The sequence below is a fragment of the Gorilla gorilla genome, chromosome 9, assembly GCF_029281585.2.
Source record: "Gorilla gorilla gorilla isolate KB3781 chromosome 9, NHGRI_mGorGor1-v2.1_pri, whole genome shotgun sequence".
Taxonomy (NCBI): Eukaryota; Metazoa; Chordata; class Mammalia; order Primates; family Hominidae; genus Gorilla; species Gorilla gorilla.
Window position 1 is genome coordinate 110779436 of NC_073233.2, and position 15785 is coordinate 110795220.

Consider the following 15785-nt stretch of genomic DNA (forward strand, 5'->3'; position numbering starts at 1 on the left):
AATGGAATTACATTACAAAGACTTCTCTGATTCTTGCTCTTCTCACTTTTTGATCACAGCATGGAAAATCCTGCAAATCAACTGGTATAGAATAAATGTCTTCATCCTCATAAAATATCTTTATTATTAATCTCATAGTTTTAATATACCATAAAATTTAAGGCTTTTTGCATTGATGAGCATATACTGTTTCCAGTTTTTTACCTCCACAATAGAAAGGAAATCTTAAGTCCACTCTACTGTAGCAATTTTCTTATCTCACTTTTGAAGATTTGCCAAGGTAATTTTCTGTTTCTTCTCTGTCCCACTGTCAAGTGACTTGACTGGAGCCATGGTTCAAAATCTTTTGGAGATCATGAGTCCCTTTGAAAATTTCATGAAAGTGATCAAACCTCTCCCCAAAAATGTACTGACATTTTTAAGAACTGCATGTAATTTTAGTGGCCTTGAACCTAGGTGACAACTTCCTGAATTTGAGAAAAATTTTGCACAACAAAGAAGATTCTTTTATGGTTGTAATCATCCCCCAAATTTCCAAAACTCTTCCTCCTGATGATGACCCATAACAGATTATGGACTCAGCATGGTAAAGGCAGGCAGCTGAGAAGGTGAAACCAGGCCACACTTGTCCACACCCTTCTCTGTAGAAAGGACAAGACACTTCACAGGCCACTGAACACATTCCTTCTTTACCTCCTCACTTGGGTGAGTTTGAGGGCCGATATGGAAGTGATTGTCAACCTACATGTCACATAATTATCAAGTGCTTATCATTCATATATCACTTGACTTATAAACTTGCCATTTGCCGTTGTTAATGTTGCAGTGGTTCTCTTTTTTTTTTTTTGAGACGAAGTCTTGCTGTGTTGTCCAGGCTGGAGTGCAGTGGCACACGATCTCAGCACACTGCAACTTCTCCCTCCCGGGTTTAAGTTATTCTCCTGCGTCAGCCTCCCAAGAAGCCAGTATTACAGGTGCGCACCATCATGCCTGGCTAAGTTTTGTATTTTTAGTAGAGAAGGGGTTTCACCATGTTGGCCAGGCTGGTCTCAGACTCCTGACCTCAGGTAATCCACCTGCCTCGGCCTCTCAAAGTGCTGAGATTACAGGCATGAGCCACTGTGCCCAGCCGGCCAGTTCTCATTCTTATGGAGATAATGGGTGTAATCATTCCTTGGATGATGCATGCTGTCTTAACTCCCTACACCCCTTATGCTTGCCTGTGAGCCTATGTTTCAAGGGCAGAAATCAGTCCCAAACTCTAGCCAAGAGCAGTCTTCACCTGTCTGTTCCCACCTTCATAGGGTAGGAAGAGCAGTTATGTCATATGCTCAGACTGAGGGGCGAGAGACCAGAAACCTTTTTAAGTGCCACACCTGTTTCTGTAGTAATAATAAAGAAATGGGCTGGAGATGCTGAGGTTAGGAACTCAAACTCCGTATATCACTGCTCCTACATCTGTGTCTCATTTGTCACTGTCCCCTGAAAGTCAGAGGGAAGCCCAAGACCATAAGACATCAGGACCAGACAAGATCAGATGTTCTGCTGAACCAAGGCTGGAACCTTGTCACCCAACCACACATATGCTATCACATTTGGAGCAAGTAGCTTTTTGTTTAATATGTAGTTTTAAACAATAAATGTCCTCTTATTTAAGTGACAGGTGGATGGAATTGTTACTTTACATTTAAGAAACCTCACAAAGAACAACTGGGCACTGGTGGCTCACACCTGAAATCCCAGCACTTTGAGAGACTGAGGCAGGGGGGATTGCTTGAGCCTGGGAGACCAATCTGGGCAACATAGAAAGATCTTATCTCTACGAAATATACCAAAATTCTTTGGGAGGCTGAGGTGGGCAGATCACTTGAGGTTGAGAGTTCGAGAACAGCCTGGCCAACATGGTGAAACCCCATCTCTACTAAAAATACAAAAATTGGCTGGGCATGGTGGTGGGTGCCTGTATTCCCAGCTACTCAGGAGGCTGAGGCAGGAGAGTCATTTGAACCCGAGAGGCGGAGGTTGCAATGAGCCAGGATTGTGCCACAGCACTCCAGCCTGAGCAACAGAGCAAGACTCTGTCTTAAAAAAAAAAAAAAAAAAAAAAAAATTAGCCAGGCATGGTGGTGTGCACCTGAGGTCCCAGCTACTAAGGAGACTAAGGTGGGAGGATAACTTGAGCCCAGGAGGTTGAGGCTTCAGTGAGCCGTGATTGAAACACTGCACTGCAGCCTGGGGGACAGAATGAGACCCTGTGTCAAAAAGAAGAAAAGAAAACAAAAGAAAAGGAAAGGAAAAGAAAAATAGAACTCTGCAAAGAACAAAATACAACCCACATGTGTCTAAGGTGGCATGGTATGCATGGAAACCAGAACCTCCTACCCCAAGGAGATGGGATGTTAATGGGGGAACACTGAATCAATGATTTTTGATGTGGAGGGAATCCTTACGGTGACCATGTTAGCACCACACAGTGCCACCTCAGGCACCCAAGGACAGAGGTGAATGAACAGGTGGGTTCCTGAGCCGCAGAGGGAGTAACCCAGGGGAAGTTTTAGAGCATAGAGATTCTCTTGCTAGGTGAGCATTGATAGACCAGGTTACCTTCGGTGGCACCAAACTAGGGAGAATAGAAAACTCAGAATAGAAACTTTGTTAAGAAAAGCAAGTTAACACCACATGCTGCTGACAGCAGAATATGTCCATTTCCCCAAATCCTGTGTCAGAAGATGGCACACATGAAAATAGCCATTGATTGGATTTTAATGAGTCAACCAAACATTCCTGTAAGACTGGTACCAAAAAGTAAACCCAAATTCCCTGCTATAATCATCCCTGGGAAAACCCACTGTTTTGATATTTCATATTGCTGTCTGTTTGACTTACCCCTCTATGTTTCTTGGGGAAAATCTGCACAGTGAGCAAATCCTGTAATTTCAGCTGCCCATCGTTGTATTATCATTGGCACCTCAGCAGCAGTGTTTGGCTGCGTTTCAATTATGACAGGGATACTTTCGCATTTTCCCTATTACTCAGGAGTCCCAGGGCCTGGCTGGTACTGGCTCCTCCTGAAGGCACAGATGTTCTGTCTTCTGCTCTTCAGCCTTTGGTGCATTGGGTCCAGCAGTATATCCCTTTGACTTTATTAGGAACTCAGACCTAGAAAGCTAGTGAAAGTCCAGGCGCAGTGGCTCATACCTGTAGTTCTAGCACTTTGGGAGGCCGAGGTGGGCAGATTGTTGGAGCCCAAGAGTTCGAGACCAGCCTGGGCAATGGGCAAAACCCCATCTCTACAAAAAATACAAAAATTAGCCAGGTGTGGTGGTTCATGCCTGTAGTCCCAGCTACTCGGAAGCTGAGCCCGGGAGGTCAAGGCTGAGGCTGCCATGAGCTGTGATCATGCCACTGCACCCCAGCCTGGACAACAGAGTGAGACCTAGTCTCAAAAAAAAAAAAAAATCTGGTGAAGTGTAAAATAAGGAAATTGGAGAAAATGAGGACCTCACATGAATGAGGGCATTTTGTATGGCAAGAAGTAGGCCAGACACTTTATACACATTATTTCTTCAAGCTCATAATGACCCTGAGGTGTTGGTATTAGGGAACACAAAGTTCAAAGCACCCTAATAACTGCCTGTGGCCAACCAGCTAGTTAAGGAACTGGAATGCTTTTAGGTAAAATTTTTATTGATGTATTTTATATATATATATATATATATATACAAACATAGAAAAATGTACAAAATAGGCCAGGCATGGTGGCCTACGCCTATAATCCCAGCACTTTGGGAGGCCAAGATGGGCGGATCATGAGGTCAGGAGTTCGAGACCAGCCTGACCAACATGATGAAACTCCATCTCTACTAAAAATACAAAAATTAACCAGGCGTGGTGGCTCACGCCTGTAATCCCAGCTACGCAGGAGGCTGAGGCAGGAGAATCGCTTGAACCGGGAGGCGGAGGTTGCAGTGAGCCAAGATTGTGCCACTGCACTCCAGCCTGGGCAACAGAGCGAAACTCCATCTCAAAAAAAAAAAAAAAAGAAAAGAAAAGAAAAATGTACAAATAATAAATGCTGATCTCAATGAATTTTCACAAAATGAATATGGCCATAAAATAATAATCAGGCCATTTTGTTTATTTAGTGTTTAGTTTTTCTTTTTCTTTTTGAAACAAGGTATTAGTTGTTCTCACACTGCTAATAAAGACATACCTGAGACTAGGTAATTTCTAAAGGAAAGAGGTCTAATTGATTCACAGTTCCACATGGCTGGGGAGGCCTCACAATTACGGCAGAAGGCAAAGGAGGAGCAAAGTCACGTCTTGCACAGAGGCAGGCAAGGAGAGCTTGTGCAGGGCACCTCTCATTTATAAAACCATCAGATCTCGTGAGACATTCACTACCTCAAGTATGGTATCAGGAAACTGCACCTTTGATTCAATTACCTCCCACTGGGTCCCTCCCACAACATGGGGATTATGGGAGCTACAATTCAAAGTGAGATTTGGGTGGGAACACAGCCAAACTATATCACAAGGTCTCACTCAGTTGCCCAGGCTGGAGTGCAGTGGCATGGTCATGGCTCACTGCAGCCTCTACCTCCCAGGCTCAAGTGATCCTCCCACCTCAGCCTCTCAAGTAGCTGGGACTACTGGTGTGTGCCATCACACCTGGCTGATTTTTTAAATTTCTGTAGACATAGGATCTCACTGTGTTGCCCAGGATGGTCTCAAATTCCTGGGCTCGAGCAATCCTCTCACCTTGTTCTCCCAAAGTGCTGGGATTATGGGGGTGAACCACTGTGCCTGACCTTATTTAGTGTTTTTCTTCAGGAGTTTCTTAAATTTTTTGTGGCTTTTCCAACTACTGACTGTTAATAAAATTTTTTATTAGGGGATTTCTTTTCAGAGATACACTAATTTCAGTTTTTGTCAAGAAGGAATTCCACCCATATCCACATCTGGCAGAGACCTAACAACAGCCATTTCATAATTAGGGGTTTCTACTCCCCTCTCTCCAGCAACCTGTCTTCTCTCTTTGCTGGACAGAAAGATCCCATCTCATTACGGTGTGGCAGCTCTGAATATGCTTTACCCATGTCAGTCTACACATATGTTCAGGGAATTAAAGGAAGATACGGGCTCTTTCAAAACGCTTTAAAGAACTGTTTAAATTTATCTCCTAGTCTAAATCTGCCTATTTCTCTAACTGGTACCATAATTTTCACCACCATAACTGAAACTCCAGAAGGGTTATGGGTTGTGCTGTTTTGTTCATTGATGTATCCCAATACCTAGATGCAGTATGTGCCCAGTAGACATTTGATAGAGAGAGTGAAGAATACTTCCACTCATCCAATCTCCAACTCTTTCATGTACTTAACAAACATTTTGTTAACTTTTAGGGTCACCTGATACTCTTCCTTTACTCTATTCCCCTCCCACCACCACTTTTAATCAATTTTGAAGTCTTATTATTTCATGTACTACTTATCACACTCATCTTCATTCTTTTTCTAATCCCATCTACTCCATAAGTTTAACATCTCATACCTTGAGTCTTAAATGTCCTAATTAGTCTTTTAATTCCATTCTCTGCGAGACACACAGTTGTCAGAATTTTTTTCCTACGTTCTATTTTTTACATAGTGTTCCTTTTCTCAAAAATTCTCAAATATTCTCAAAATAAACTGAAAGGGGTTATCTCAGAGCAGAGTAATTACAAGGGATTTTTACTTCCTCCTTTGTATTTTTCTGTATTTTCTGAATTTATAGATTAATTTTTAATTCAAAATTCCAATACATTTTTTTAAAAAATAATATCATTGTTTCAAAGTTAATTCCACAAATATTTCCCGCCTGTGTGTCAGGCATTGTTTGAGGTGCTAGGGATGCAATTCTTCTTTTCAGGGCGCTCACAGTGTAAGAGGGGAGACAGAGGATGAAACAGATAATGACAATCAGCTGATAAAGATGTATCCTCTGTTTGCTGCACAAGGGGCTTTACATGAATGACCATGCAGAGTTATGGATTCCAGAAGGGACACAGGTGGGGAACACACCCTTTTCTTTTCTTTTTTTTTTCTTTTTGGAGACAGGGCTCACTGTGTTGCCTAGGCTGGAGTGCAGTGGTGTGACCATAGCTCATGCAGCCTCAACCTTCCGGGCTCATGTAATCCTCCCACCTCAGCCTCTTGAGTAGCTGGGACCACAGGCGAGCCCCACCACACCCGGCTACACCCTTCTTCTGAATCCTAGAATAAGTCAAAGAGAATCTTAAATCAAGTGAGAGTGTGAGGGAAGGCAGAGGGTGAGGAAGTTGAAGCCCACAGAAGTGAGAGAGTGTGCAACGCCCAGGAGGATTAGGGTGACACAAGTGAAGCGCAGAGGTGTTTGTGTGTGTGTGTGTGAGAGAGAGAGATATGGGTCAAGGATGTTTCTGGAGTGGGAACTGCAGAGGAATGCAGGAGCCCAGATTCTGCTAAGGAGTTCCAATTCAGTCTTGACAGCACTAGGAACCACTGAAGAATTTAAGTAGAGGCAAGGCATGGTCATATTTGCGTTTAGAAACGTCATTCTGGTCACCTTGTGGAGACTGTGTAAGATACAGTCAGAACCCAATTTATCAAGGTCAAATTTCTTCACTTGTCAAAGTCCTTACCATCTGCCCCCTTCCTCCTTTTCTTGCCTCTTCTCCCACAGTTCCCTGCAACCAACACTGCCAGCCTTCTATTCCTATCCCTCTGACTTTGCTGCTATAGTTACTTCTTCCTGACAAAGAACTTTTTCTTCCTCTGTGCCCCTTGATCTCTCCAGATCTTAACCTCCCTCCACCTCTCAGATACTCCCAGCCACAGTCCCATCTCCCAGCCACAGTCCCATCTCCCTGCTTTTCATGCTCCTAGGAATTGTGACTTTGCTTTATATCTGCTTGTGGTCCCGGCTATCACCACACACCTACAAAAAGCAAAATTCAAGATGTGCTGTTTCAAATGATAGTGACTTAAAATTATGGTCCAGGCAGGGTTTTAATACCTTAATACCTGCCCTGAGATGGATGTATCCCCAAGTGGTGGATGTGGGTTGGATTGTGTAATTTCCTGTGGGCAAAGCTTCTTTTTCACCTAGATAAACTCTGAAGCTCTCTTCCTGGAGTTCCATTTTATTAGCTTACACAAGTGTACTCCCTGCTTTTAAAAAATATTATAGTTTTACATTTTATTTTTTATAGAAGTGGAGTCTCACTATATTGCCCAGGCTGATCTCAAACTCCTGGGCTCAAGCGATCCTCCAGTCTTAGGCTCCCAAAGGGATTTGGGATTACTATGCCTGGCCTGTACTCCCTTTTAAAGGTTGATTTTTTGATGTAAAAGAAAGCTTTACCATTTATTTTTACTTCAATATGAAACCTTCTCATGTGCTTTTTCTTTTTGGTGTTTGAAAGCAACCTAGCTAGAGAACAATGATAATGTGGGGCTGAGAGGAAACATCAGAAATCTGAGGTTGGAGAGGAAATGTACATGATAGGAATGGAAGCCACCAAGTCAGAAGACAAGCTTCCCAAACTTCTTCATGGTATAGGGCAGTAGTAGAGCTCAGGTTCTAGAGCACTGTTTCTCAAAGTGTGGTCCCAGACCAGCAGCATCAGCCTTTCCTAGGAATTTGTTAGGAATGCAAAATGTTGGTTTCTTTCCCAGACTTCTTGAATCAGAAACTCTAGAGGTGGGAGTCCAGCAATGGCAGTTTGAGGACCACTGCTCTAGCGTTTAAAGAAAGGATCTACGGAGGATTTGCGCTACAGCCTGCCTTTAGTTTTTTTTTCCCTTTTTCCCTCTTTCCCTGCTCCTAGGCAACAAATATAAAAATATAGTAAAAACTAGGTGCTTCTCTGAATGGCTGGATTTGAAGAAGTTCTATTTTAAAACCGCATTTAAAAAAAAGGGCCAGGTGGTTCACACCTGTAGTCCTAACACTTTGGGAGGCCGAGGCTGGTGGATCACTTGAGCCCAGGAGTTTGAGACCATCCTGAACGACATAGTGAAACCCCATCTCTACAAAAAGCTGGGTGTGGTGGCATGTTCCTGTAGTCCCAGCTACTCAGGAGGCTGAGGTGGGAGAATCACTTGAGCCCAGGAGGTGGAGGTTGTAGTGAGCTGAGATTATGCCACTGCACTCCAGCCTGGGTAATAGAGTGAGACACCACCTCAAAAAAAAAAAAACCAACAAAAAAAACTCATTGAGTACCTGCAGTGCACCAGCCACTGTCTGAGGCACAGTAAACAGAAAGAGAGTAACTATCCCTGCACTAGAGGAGGCCTGCTCAAGGCAGTATGTGTGTGTGTGTGTTTGTATCCGTGTTGGGATGCGGATGAAGTGGAAAGTGGGAAAGGCTTTTTGGAAATGATGAATCCCAAATTGCGTTTTGAAAAGTCGATTGGAGCACGAGGTCAAAGGTAGGAAGATGCACTTTAGCCAAAGGACCAGTTGTAGAAATGCTCAGTAATTCCCTTGTGAATATTTTGACCCAGAAAGATATACTAGAGCATTGCAGAAACGCAGCTGCACAGGAGTTTGGTTTTTACTGCCTGACTTCACTTTGATTTCATGGCTTGGATGAAAAAGAGACATCTACTTCCTAGTTTCTCTCTATCTTAAAGTTCAATATTGAATCCAACTCTATTTTCTGGCTGTCTTTCAAGGGTTTTCCTGAGTCTTCTGTTCCCACTGTTTCTGCCTAGATCTTCCACATACTAGAAGCACCAATCTCCTCCCACCATCTACAGCTCCCTGTGACCAAGATCATCATGGGCAAAACTGATTCTTCTAATCAACATTTATCACACTTGCTTTTCACCAATGAACTTGGTCTTTAGAGTATTTACAAACAAGTATGAGGTGCCTTCCCTCAGAAAACTCACAACCCAATTAAAGACACAAGACCTAGATATAAAAAATAACAATTTAGACTGCAAATGACTTAGTAAAGAATTATATGAACTGTAAACCCCATAGAAGGACATGGCTTGACAAGTTATGGGCCACAGACCAAATCCAGCCTGCAAGCTAAAAATGGTCCTTCCTTCCACTTTTATTTTATTTTATTGCTGTTGGGTTTTTTTTTTTTTAAGACAAGGTCTCACCATATTGCCTAAGCTGGTCTCAAACTATTGGGCTCAAGTGATCTTCATGCCTCAGTTTCTTGAGTACTGGGATGACAGCACATGTCACTGACCCAGGTTCCATTTTTAAATGGTTGAAAAATGAAATAAAAGTAATACACAGAGATACATGAAAACTGTATGAAATTCAAATATCAGTATCTACAAATAAAATTTTATTGAAACACAGTCATATGCATTCAATTATATATCATCTATGGCTGCTTTCTTTCTCCAAGGGCAGAGTTGATATTTTTTTCTTTTTTTGAGACAGAGTCTTGCTGTGTGATATGGTTTGGCTGTGTCCCCACCCAAATCTCATCTTGAATTGTAACTCTTACAATTCCCATGTGTCATGGGAGGAACCCGGTGGGAGGTGATTGAATTATGGGGGTGAGTCTTTCCTGCACTGGTCTCCTGATAGTGAATGTGTCTCACAAGATCTGATGGTTTTAAAAAGGGGAGTTTCCCTGCACAAGTTCTTCTTCTTTTGTCTGCTGCCATATGAGACGTGCCTTTCACCTTCCACCATGTTTGTGAGGTCTCCCCAGCCAAGTGGAACTATAAGTCCACGTCTTTATCAGCAGTGGGAAAATTGACTAATATACTCTGTTGCCCCAGCTGGAGTGCAGTGGCATGATCTTGGTCACTGCAGCCTCCACCTCCAAGTTCAAGAGATTCTCCTGCCTCAGCCTCCTGAGTAGCTGGGACTACAGGTGCACGCCACCATACCTGGCTAATCTGTGTATTTTTTTTTAGTAGAGTGGGGGTTTGACTATGTTGGCGAGGCTGGTCTTGAACTCCTGATCTCAAGTGATCCTCTCGCCTCGGCCTCCCAAAGCACTGGGATTACAGGTGTGAGCCATCACACCCAGCCCCCAGTGGCAGAATTGAGTAGTTGCAACAAAGACCATATAGCCTATTTTCCAAACTTTGATGTTCTGCTTCCCTTTTAAACATAAGTTCCAATTACAAATCTATCTTTGTAAATACATAAAACTGAATGCGTTTAACAGCACCCATCCCCTCTTGAATGCTTGCCTGCTTAGAAATTTCTTCTACCAGATGCCCTAAATCATCTCCTTCAAGTTCAAAGTTCCACAAATCTCCAGAGCTGGGACAAAATGTTCCCATTCTCTTGGCTAAAACATAGCAAGAGTCACCTTTATTCCAGTTCCCACATGTTCGTCACCTCCGTCTGAGACCACCTCAACCTGGACTTCATTATCCGTATCACTATCAGCATTTTGGTCAAAGCCATTGAACAAGTCTCCGGAAAATTCCAAACTTTCCCACATCTTTCTGTCCTCTTCTGAGCCCTCCAAACTATTCCAATCTCTGCCTGTTACCCAATTCCAAAGTTGCTTCCAGATTTTCAGATATCTTTACAGCAGCACCTCACTCTACCGGTACCAATTTACTATATTAGTCTGTTCTCATTCTGCTAATAAAGACATACCTGAGCCAGGTGTGATGGCTCATGCCCATAATCCCAGCACTTTGGGAGGCTGAGGCATGTGGATCACTTGAGGTCAGGAGTTTGAGACCAGCCTGGCCAACATGGTGAAACCCTGTCTCTACTAAAAATACAGAAAAATTAGCGGGGCATGGTGGTAAGTGCTGTAATCACAGCTACTTGGGTGGTGAGGCAGGAGAATCACTTGAGCCCAGGAGGTGGAGGGTGCAGTGAGCCAAGATTGTGCCACTGCACTCCAGCCTGGGTGACAGAGCAAGACTCAATCTCAATAATAATAATAATAATAATAACACATACCAGAGACTGGGTAATTTATAAACAAAAGAGGTTTAATTGACTCACAGTTACACATGGCTGGGGAGGCCTCACAATCATGGTGGAAGGCAAATGAGGAGCAAAGTCACATCCTACATGGTGGCAGGCAAGAGAGTTTATGCAAAGGAACTCCCATTTATAAAATCATCAGATCTTGTGAGATTTATTCACTGCTACAAGAACAGTATGTGGGAAACCGCCCCAAAGATTCAATTTTCTCCAGCTGGCCCCACCCTTGACATGTGGGGATTATTACAATTCCGTGTGAGATTTGGGTGGGGACACAGCTAAGCCATATCAGTATTCCATAATGTATATATATCACATTTTCTTTATCCAGTCTACCATTGATGGGCATTTAGGTTGATTCCATGTCTTTGCTAGAGATCTACTTTCTAAGGTCCCATATGTGAGTGAGAACATGCAATATTTCAGTTAATGTAATGACCTCCAGTTCCATCCATTTTTCTGCAAATAACAGGATTTCATTCTTTTTTTTTAACATAATCAAACATGGTCAAAGGATTTAATTTTTTTGGCTGAATAATATTCCATTCTGTATACATACCATATTTTCTTTATCTATTCATCTATTGATGGACACTTAAGTAGATTCCACATTGTCACTATTGTGAATAGTGCCACAGTAAACATGGGTGATATGGTTTGGCTCTGTGTCCCTACCCAAATCTCATCATGTAGCTCCCATAATTCCCATGTGTTGTGTGAGGGATCTGGTCGGAGACGACTGAATTATGGGGGTGGGTCTTTCCCATGCTGTTCTCATGATAGTGAATGGGTCTCATGAGATCTGATGGTTTTAAAAAATGGGAGTTGCACTACACAAGCTCTCTCTTTGCCTGCTGCCATCCACATAAGACGTGATTTGCTCCTCCTTGCCTTCAGCCATGATTGTGAGGCCTACCCAGCCATCTGGAACTGTAAGCCCAATGAACCTCTTTCTTTTGTAAATTGCCCATTCTTGGGTATGTCTTTATCAGCAGTGTAAAAATGGACTAATAGAATGAGAGTGTAGATGTCTTTTTGATATGTTGATTTTCTTTCTTTTGAATATATACCCAGTGGTGGAATTGCTGCATCATATGCTACCTCTGTTTTTAGTTTTTTGAGGAATCTCTATACTGTTCTTCCTAGTGTCTGTACTCTATACTGTTCTTCCTAGCAGTGTACAAGAGTTTCCCTCTTCCCACATCCTCTCCAGCATTCGTTATTGCCTGTGTTTTTGATAAGAGTTATTTTAACTGTGATGAGGTGATATCTCATTGTAGTTTGATTTGCATTTCTCTGATGATTGAGCATTTTTTTAATGAAACTGTTGGTCATTTGTATATCTTCTTTTGAGAAATGTCTATTTGGATCTTTTGCCCATTTTTAAATTGAATTATTTGTGTTTTTTTGCAATTGAGTTGTTTGAGCTCCTTACATATTTTGGCATTATTCTCTTGTCAAATGGGTAGTTAGCAAATATTTTTGCCAATCCTTTTCTGACTCCTGCTATAGGACAGGGGTTTCCAAATTATTTTACAAGAAAAGCAATATATATATTAAAAAAATGGGCTGGGCATGGTGGCTCACGCCTGTAATCCCAGCACTTTGGGAGGACGAGGTTGGTGGATCTTGAGGTCAGGAGATCGAGACCATCCTGGCTAACACGGTGAAACCCCATCTGTACTAAAAATACAAAAAAAAATTAGCTGGGTGTGGTTGCAGGTGCCTGTAGTCCCAGGTACTCAGGAGGCTGAGGCAGGAGAATGGCATGAACCTGGAAGGTGGAGCTTGCAGTGAGCCAAGACCGCACCACTGCACTCCAGCCTGGGTGACAGAGTGAGACTCTACCTAAAAAAAAAAAAAAAAAAAAAAAAAAAAAGGAGTTTAAGACCAGCCTGGCCAACATGGTGAAAACTTGTCTCTACTAAAAATACAAAAATTAGCCAGGCGTGGTGGCAGGCACCTGTAGTCCCAGCTACTCAGGAGGCTGAGGCAGGAGAATTGCTTGAACCTGGGTGGTGGAGGTTGCAGTGAGCCCAGATCGTGCCATTGCACTCCAGCCTGGGCGACAAGAGCAAAACTCCATCTCAAAAAGCAAAACAAAACCAAAAAACAAACAAACAAAAAGAAACCTAGGTCCCATTTGGTCAACCATCACTACCTCTTTTCCCTCACTTTTCATGTTTCTTCCTTCCCTAACTTCCCTGACACCTTCAAGAAACCCTAGGATGCCTAGCTGAAAAAACTACTATAGGAGTTCAGTGCAGGAAGAGATCATCTGGAGGAGTTAAGCAAGTTTTCTTTGGGAAAATGAGTATTGACAAAAATTACCACTAAAGAACTTATCCATGTAACCAAACACCACCTGTTCCCCAAAAACCTTCCGAAATTAAAAAAATATATATGCATTGGGAAAAAAATGAGCATTGTTATAGTTTGGCTATGTCCCCACCCAAATCTAATCTTGAATTGTAGCTCCCATAATTCCCATGTGTTGCGGGAAGGACCCGGTGGGAGATAATTGAATCATGGGGGCAGTTTCCCCCATACTGTTCTCATGGCAGTAAGTCTCATGAGATCTGATGGTTTGATAAGGGGTTTCCCCTTTTGCTTGGCTCTCATTCTGTCTTGTCTGCTGCCATGTAAGATGTACCTTTCACCTTCCACCATGATTGTGAGGCCTCCCCAGCCATGTGGAACTGTGGGTCCATTAAACCTCTTTTTCTTTATAAACTACCCAGTTTCAGGTGTGTCTTTATCAACAGTGTGAAAATGGACTAATACAAGCATTGAGCTGGGCTTTGAAGATTGGGTAAAATTTTCAAAAGAGAGTGCCAAAATATATTTTCTTTTTTTAATTTTTAATTTTTTTTTTTTGTTTTTTTTTGAGACAAGATCTGGCTCTGTCGTTCAGGCTAGACTGCAGTGGCACAATCTTGGCTCATTGCAACCTCTGTCTCCCGTACTCAAAGCATCCTCCTACCTCAGCCTCCCAACTAGCTGGAACTACAGGTGCATGTTAACACACCTGGCTAATTTTTGTATTTTTGGTAGAGACAGGGTTTCACCATGTTGGCCAGGCTGGTCTCGAACTCTGGGCTCAAGGGATCCTCCTGCCTCAGCTTCTCAAAGTGCTGGGATTACAGGCATGAGCCACCGTGCCTAGCCAAAGGAAATTTTCAAAAAATTCAAAACATGGCTTATATGAGGATTTGTTCAATTTATTAATGAAAGAATTAGCATGATGATAAAGCTGGTCCAAAGAATATTTGAGAAACTCAGTATATATAGGAATTTGAAAAAGAATGTTAGAATAAGTTTAGGTTAGGTTTAAACATTGATTAATATCCTACAGGACAATAAAACCATAATCATTAGGGTTATCTTTTCTATTGAACACAAATCATTTTGCTAACAGGCAAAAACTTATAAATTAATATGTAATTTCACAAAGTTTAGATCTTTAATAAATAGTGAATAGCAAGTCAAATAATAATACTTTCCTTGGGTGGACCAGTTACACAATCAAAAGGACATGCTGGCCGAGTGCAGGGGTTCACACCTCAATCCCAGCATTTTGGGAGGCCGAGGCATGCAGATTACTTGAGGCCAGGGGCTCGAAATAAGCCTGGCCAACATGGTGAAACCCAGTCTCCACTAAAAATACAAAAATTAGCCGGGCATGGTGGTGGGCTCCTGTAATACCAGCTACTTGGGAAGGTGAGGAGGGAGGGAGCATAGCGTCACTGCAGGAGGCAGAGGTTGCAGTGAGCGGAGATTGTGCCACTGCACCCCAGCCTGGGCTGTGACAAAGCGAGACCCTGTCTCAAATAAATAATAAAAATAAAAACATAAACGTTAAAAAGAGAACATGCTATCTTCTCTTTGCCTTAGTTACAAGCTTTGTCTACTTTTACTTAATAAGTGGTAAATAAAAACATTCCTTTAAGATTTTGTTCCCAGCAAATATTGGGAGGCAAGAATGTATGGAGGTTGTGGAGGCAGGGCATTTAAAAGCAGAATCTCAAAGTGGGTTTCCTCCGGTAAGCTAGCAGTAGGAGAGAGACTGAGGCATTGCATTTATATTTTTAAGCAGCTGCCTTTCTTTTTTGTCATGTTTCTAACCTGCGCTACTTATTTGAAGTTTTCAACCATTAGTCCTCCAATTCTCAGAGGAAATATTAAATTCCAGTTTACTCCTCCAAAGACATTTATTATTATTATTATTTTATTTTTTATTATTTGAGATGGAGTTTCACTCTGTTGCCCAGGCTGGAGCGCAGTGGCACAATCTTGGCTCATTGCAGCCTCCACCTCCTAGGTTCAAGCGATCCTCCCACCTTAGCCTCCTGAGTAGCTGGGACCACAGGTGGGCACCACCACACCTGGCTAGTTTTTGTATTTTTAGTAGAGATGGGGTTTCACCATGTTGGCCAAGCTGGTCTCGAACTCCTAACTTCAACTAATCAGCCTGCCTTGGCCTCCCAAATTGCTGGGATTACTGGTGTGAGCCACCATGCCTGGCCTCTTCCAAAGGCATTTGGAAGAGGCATTTGGACATACTCATTAATGAGTATGTCCAAAAAGCCCTATAGAACCAAGAAAATAAAAAAACAAATTGTCGTTGCCAATTATTGATAAAGTAATGGCATGTTATTGTTTTAATGTTTATTTTTATGACTGCTAGGGAGATTTAACATTTTTACTTACACGCTTTTCTTTGAATTTTCTGTTCATATATTTAGCACATTTTTCTCTTAGGTTATTGTCTTTCTTTCTTATCAATCTTTAAAAGCTTTTATATTTACAAGGAAAATTGACTGTTT